The sequence below is a fragment of the Marmota monax genome, unplaced genomic scaffold (assembly GCF_021218885.2).
Source record: "Marmota monax isolate L192 unplaced genomic scaffold, Marmota_monax_Labrador192_F-V1.1 WCK01_AAM20220418_F8-fsc01131, whole genome shotgun sequence".
In the NCBI taxonomy this organism is placed as follows: Eukaryota; Metazoa; Chordata; class Mammalia; order Rodentia; family Sciuridae; genus Marmota; species Marmota monax.
The window spans coordinates 31,768-38,009 of NW_026692914.1; the positions used below are offsets into that span (position 1 = coordinate 31,768).

Below are 6,242 nucleotides of genomic sequence, written 5' to 3' on the forward strand. Positions count from 1 at the left end.
TTTTGATTCATCAACATGTTTTGTTCTTTTATTTAGTAAGGATCAATTTAGTGAAGGGGAACATAGAGAGAGGAGAGAGGGAAGATGGAGAACCAAAGAGACTGGCATAGGCTTGTCATGCCAAAGGAGATTAGTAGCAAGTTCCCAACCGGGTGCTATAAAATCCTTACTTACAAGCCTCTTCTCAATAAATTACCTAGCCACATAAACTGGAAAGGAAAAGGAAGTATAGAGAGATTCATCTGTGAAGCCTGTGCTGGTGCATAAATTCCTTCTTAGTATTCTTTGAAGCTAGTCAGCAGCTCCTAGCAGCTGAAGTCAGTCTACGCACCCATCCCCCTTCAACACATACAACCTTGCTGTGACAGGTCTTTGCATTGCTAGTAAAAGAACTGAGGATAAAGGAAGGTGTGCCATTGACAGATAAAGCCTCACAGCAGGGCACTGAAATTTGCCACTTGCATTTATTAAACCTAAAGGTCATTAATCCTTGAGCATCAGACCCAGTCCAGATGTAAAACTGACCCTCACTTTTGCTTTTTTTTTTTTAGTGAATATACAATTTATTTAACATTCAAACTTCATTAAGACATGTGCAATATGGCAATTTTACTATGGGTTTCACCCTACCTAAGATATGATTGCTTGCTGGGGCTTAGCAACAGGGTCCAGTTCACACTTAGCACTAATTAAATACTTTATTGAATAAATACAATACCAAACAAAATGCATTCAAATGCTTTCTAAAAAAAATCAATTTTAAAGGCGTTTCTATTCAGGCTAATGACAAACACAATAAAGGCAGATATGCTAGTTTAACATAATTGGCTGATTTTATATAGCACTTATATCTTTTAGAACAAGTATATTATTAAATGATAGAGAACATCTAATACAACCATTTCTACAGAACTAGGAAATAAATTTCTAAGAAAAAGATTTTACAAACCCCATCTTTTATACCCACCCCAACAGTCTAACTCTAAAGAGGATAAAGCCAATGACTTTCCTCACAAGAGCTCACGACTAAGGTCACTTTGCTATCAAAATCTGTATTTCTGATCAGTTATGAGCACTGGGACAAGATTCAAATATTCCCAAAGAAGCACAATGCACATTGTGATCGCCTATTCAGCAACAGCGAGCACTGCATTAAATATGTCTCATCCCAGGAATTAAATAAGGTCAGCCACATTCATGGGCATTTCCTCCACTGTAGTATTGTAGAAAGTCTCAATGTCAGGAAGAATCCTCTTGTCTTCTTCAGTAACAAAGTTTATAACCACACTTTTCCTTCCAAATCCACCCCCTCTGCCAATTTCGCTCTTTATTCAAAAAGTGTGCTGTTTTGCTTATGATTCCACGTCCTAAATTACATCAACGCCGTTTCTGAGCGCCATCTCATCATCAACTGTTACTATGGACTCCTGTGAATATAGTTTTTACGATTGGTAGGTAGATCATAGTTTATAACCAAAGACACTTGTTGCACATCAATCCCACGAGCCAACAAGTCAGAAGTAATCAGAACTTTTCTTGACCCAGATCAGAATTCCCTCATGATAACATCTCTTTCTTTCTGGTCCATGTCACCATGCAGAGCAGAAACTGTGAAGTCCCTGGCGTGCATTTTTTCAGTGAGCCAGTCCACTTTGCACCTTGTATTGAGAAAAATCACAGCCTGCGTAATGGTCAGTGTCTCTTACAAGTCACAAAGTGTGTCCAACTTCCACTCCTCTCTTTCAACATTAATGTAAAACTGTTTGATTCCTTCAAGGGTCAATTCTTCCTTCTTCACTAGAATTTGAATTGGATCTCTCATAAATTTTTTGGTCACTTCCAACACACGAGTTGGCATTGTGGCAGAAAGCAACACAACCTGAATACTTGTATTTAATTTTTGAAAAATCTCGTAGATTTGATCCTTAAACCCTCGGCTCAACATTTCATCTGCTTCATCCAAAACAAACATTTTGATCCATTTTGGAGAAAGATATCTTCTGTTTAACATACCTGTACCAACAACAATACGTGGTGCTTCAGCCTGCAGTTTTTGCATTTCATTTCGAACATTTGTTCCACCAAAGCAGGCATGACAAGTTGCTCCCATATAGTCTCCAAGTGCCAGAATCACCTTTTGGATCTGTTGAGCCAGTTCTCTGGTGGGGGCCAATACTAGTGCTTGGGTCTCCTTGAACTCAATCTCCAACTGTTGCAGGATGGAAATAGCAAATATGGCTGTCTTGCCAGTACTTGACTGAGCTTGAGCAATCACAATACAGGGAATAATAGCTCTCTGTTGAATAGCTGAAGGCTTCTCAAAACCATAAGCATAGATGCCCTGAAGAAGAGATTCCTTTAAATTCATATCATCAAAGTTATCAACAATCTTATTCCAGTTGCTCTCGATGACACCATCAGGATCCATTCCCTCTGGGCCTCCATGTTCTCTGCTGTTATAATCCACGGAACCACCAGACATGATCCGAAGAACTACTCAGTGTCCGACTGAAAAGCTGCTTTTTTTTTTTTTTTTACATTAGGATGACTAATCAAAGCACATCAAAAGACAGTTAATAAACATACATGTTTGTAAAATAAGACTGAAATTTTTGCAGGTTAGCACAATGACCTCTAATGTATTTTCAATATTTTATTAGCATCAATTTGATCACATGGACTGTACATTTGTTTCAAGTTGAGGGAGGGATAAGACAGTCAATTAAAAAGTCTTTGGCCCTAGAACCTCATATGCTACTAGGAAAGTCTGGGGGTCCTATTGTGAGAACATATTGTAAGACATTCCCTGCACTATTAGACAATATTTTGTGAATATCAGTAATATAGGAAAGAAGTTATAAGTCACACAGCTATTAAACATGACAGGATTTCTGTGCAGAAGCCACATACCTTAATACAGATGTGAGTGAAATCTACCTATTCATATTCCCGTCATGGTTTCTACCAGGAAGGATACTAAGAACAAACTTTTGGAAAGCATTCAGAGTAAAGGAAGGAGAAGAAAAGAACATCAAGTTTAAAAGTTTGGGCATGTTAAATAAAAAATTGTGCTATGAGGAGAGGTAAACAGAATGACTGTAAGAAATCTCTTAAACCATATGTTTTAATAAATATATCAATCACTTGACTGTTTCATTGTGGAGGAAGAGGCTTTTTTTTTTTTTTTTTGTGGTCTGAGGATTGAAACCCAAGGCCCTGTGCATGTGAGGCAAGCACTCTACCAACTGAACTATATCCCCACCCTGCTGGAGGGGGCTTTTTATCAACTACATTTTTTCCAAAGTGTAAGTAATGACAGTACCTCAACCAATGTTTTTAAATATGAAGCATGGATTGACAGCATTCAGATCATTTCAGAACTCCATAGAATAGAGTGTGTGTGTGTGTTTGTGTGTGTGTGTGTGTGTGTGTGTGTGTCCTTTCAAGGGATTCAGAAATCAATTTTACTTTTTTGACAGTCGCCAAATAAATACAGTTAGTCCCAAACAGAAGATAAGGCAGTTTGGAAACTACTGTCCATGAACTTTTGAAATTGAAACCATAGCACTGTTTACAGAGAGAGAAAAGTGTAGAGGTGGTAGGATCTCAGATGAAGCATAGTATTAATTGGAAGAACACAAAGAACCATAAATATGAATCTTGTAGCTTTTAATTCTAGACTTTCTTGGTACAAAATCAATCAGTGCCACTCTACATGATTGAAACATCATTGAATAGCCACAGGAAATGTCTCCATATCATAGCACTGATATTTACAATATTTGACAACATATAGAATCTTTTTCATGCACACACATAAAATGGTTTCTTGTGGGAAGATTGCATATCATATTTAATCTTACTTAAATATGCAGGGTTCTTGATTGTGGTGGGTGAGGTGACTGGAGTTTGACAACTTCTGATCAATTCAAATCTAGACACTAAATTTTGCATCAAAAAAAATCAAACAAAATTTCCAATTTCTGAAAATCAAATATCAAACTGCCTTTTTAAATTGTGTACTTAATTAAGTAAAAGTTATTAAAGTTGTGATTGCCTTACTGATGTTTATGTATATAAAAGTATACACTGATTTGGATCAGGAAAAACCCAACCCAGCACTTCTTGTTTAGTTTCAGGTCCGATCACCAGGAATTTCATCTTCAACCCATTGGTCATTTGGACATGCTGCATTTTTATATAGTTGAAGAGCAAGAAGGAAACATAAATCAACATGTGAACTTAGGCATTAAGTAAAATTCATGAAAATTTAAAAGCAAATAAGTCTGGAAATGCTGTGAAATCCATTATTTTTGTCTCAATCATAATAAAATAGTTCCTCAGATATACATCATGGGAAAATCATCTTGCACTCATCTAGAAATACCTCCACCTATTCCCTATATTCACTACGACTTTAAGATTGCTTAGTGAAATAACAGACTTCCTCATGGTCTCCAAGTAAGACATAAAGGGTCCAAGACATCTAGCAGAATCTGGAAGACAGCACAGCAGCTGTGAATCTTAACAGGAAAGACCAGGGTTTAATCCAGAATAAAACAATTGTTTTAGGATGCAGAAAAGGTTAAGTGAAAAATGCTGACTGATAATGATCATTGTCCAAAATCCGAAGACTTAAGTCTAAGTCCAATTTCTTTGCAATCTTACTATAGCCTGCATTTTCACAAGAAAAATAAAATATATTTGTAGCCTTGCCTAGGGTGCTACAATAGCATAAGTTAAAAATACATTGCGGATGCTTTATCTGATTGTTGATGCAATGTGTATTCCAAAGTTCAAGGTGGGGGCAAAAAAAATGAAATCATAATAAAACACAAGTCTATTGACTCAGTGGCTCGAAACAAATATGAGTTTATTTCTTACATTACGTGCCTGCTGTGGGTTGGCAAGTCCACTCTGCCATTATCACTACACAGAAATAAAAGCAGAAAGAGGAGACATCATTCCCAATAAGGCCAATGACCACATCAGAGGAAGAGAGGGCTTTAAAGGGTATTGTACCCTATAAGAATAAACTGTAGACCAGAAGTGTCTTATGCCATAGCTGGTCACAGTATACTGGCCAAAATGAGTGGGTGGTGCCAACTGAGATAAAAAAGAACAATACCACTGTATATCTAAGACTTAAGAGTGAGAATTACTTGACAATTAGTAATGATGTCTGTTATTTACAGATGTTCAGTAATTTATCTGGGATTTGGTCTCAAGGAAAAGGAAACTCAGTAGTAAACAAGTTGGGGCTATTTGAGAGAATAGTGCAGCTGCTCAGGGCTCTGAGAGAAAGAGATAAAACCACATGAAATTACTATGAAGATTAGACTACCAAACTCATGATAGGAACTGTCTATCTCCCACCCGAGGGTAAGCAGCCTTTCCGATAGGGGCAGACAAAATCTGGCATGTGAAGCTGCCCTCTTTGAAGATGTCTCCTTAGAAATTATTTTCTGAATGTGGAATCTGAAGAAACTTAGGGAGCCCTCAGGGATCTGACAGGATTTTTATTTCAAGTGTCCCTGTTTATTCATTGTTTTGTATCTGAAATACTCTGCAAACATTTTAGAAGAGTTCCCATATGTATAATCTGAATTCTTGGCTTCTCTCTTTCATGGATATTCTGCTGTAATAAGATAGTGGGCTCCTTCCACTCTGGTTATCAAGAGAATTATGATTTGGTTTCTATTTGGGAAATGATAAGGGAATAACAACACTCTGGTTAAAAAGAGCAAGGCAGTGACACACCCAAATAAGTTAAGCTTTTTGATGATGCTGGGAACATGATGCAAAGAAAGTAGAACTTAGAGATACAGAAACTGTGGAGGGCACCCTGCCTTCCCAACTTCGTAACAGCACCTGACACTTAGTGCTTACAAAGAAGCAGGGCTTGATGGAAGGGATTTACTCATGTTTTTAGAGTAATATCCCCTATATCCTGCCAGGTCAGTTATAATAATCTCTCCAGAAAGGAGAGTTTGAGCAGCTTACCAGAGGAGATATTCCCACTGGCAAACCTGGAGTACACATTCAGGAAGGCTGAGTTGAAAGCCCTTTTAAACGGATGCTCCACTCTAGCTGGGAAGTAACAGATTTACAGAATCATGCTTAAGATCTGCGTAGATAAATACTTGGATTGTATAAAAGGCAGATGAAGGAATTTAATTTAGCAGTCTGGGAAGAGTCAGGGGACAATAAGTTAATAGATCAATGTTTTTGGTATCAATAGT

The 6,242-nt window shown here is 37.4% G+C and overlaps 1 pseudogene; it reads right to left on the minus strand.

Moving 5' to 3' along the window:
* Positions 1-1,417: 1,417 nt before the first annotated feature.
* On the minus strand, positions 1,418-2,482 carry LOC124097576 (eukaryotic initiation factor 4A-II-like; annotated as a pseudogene).
* Between the last annotated feature and the right edge of the window lie 3,760 nt (positions 2,483-6,242).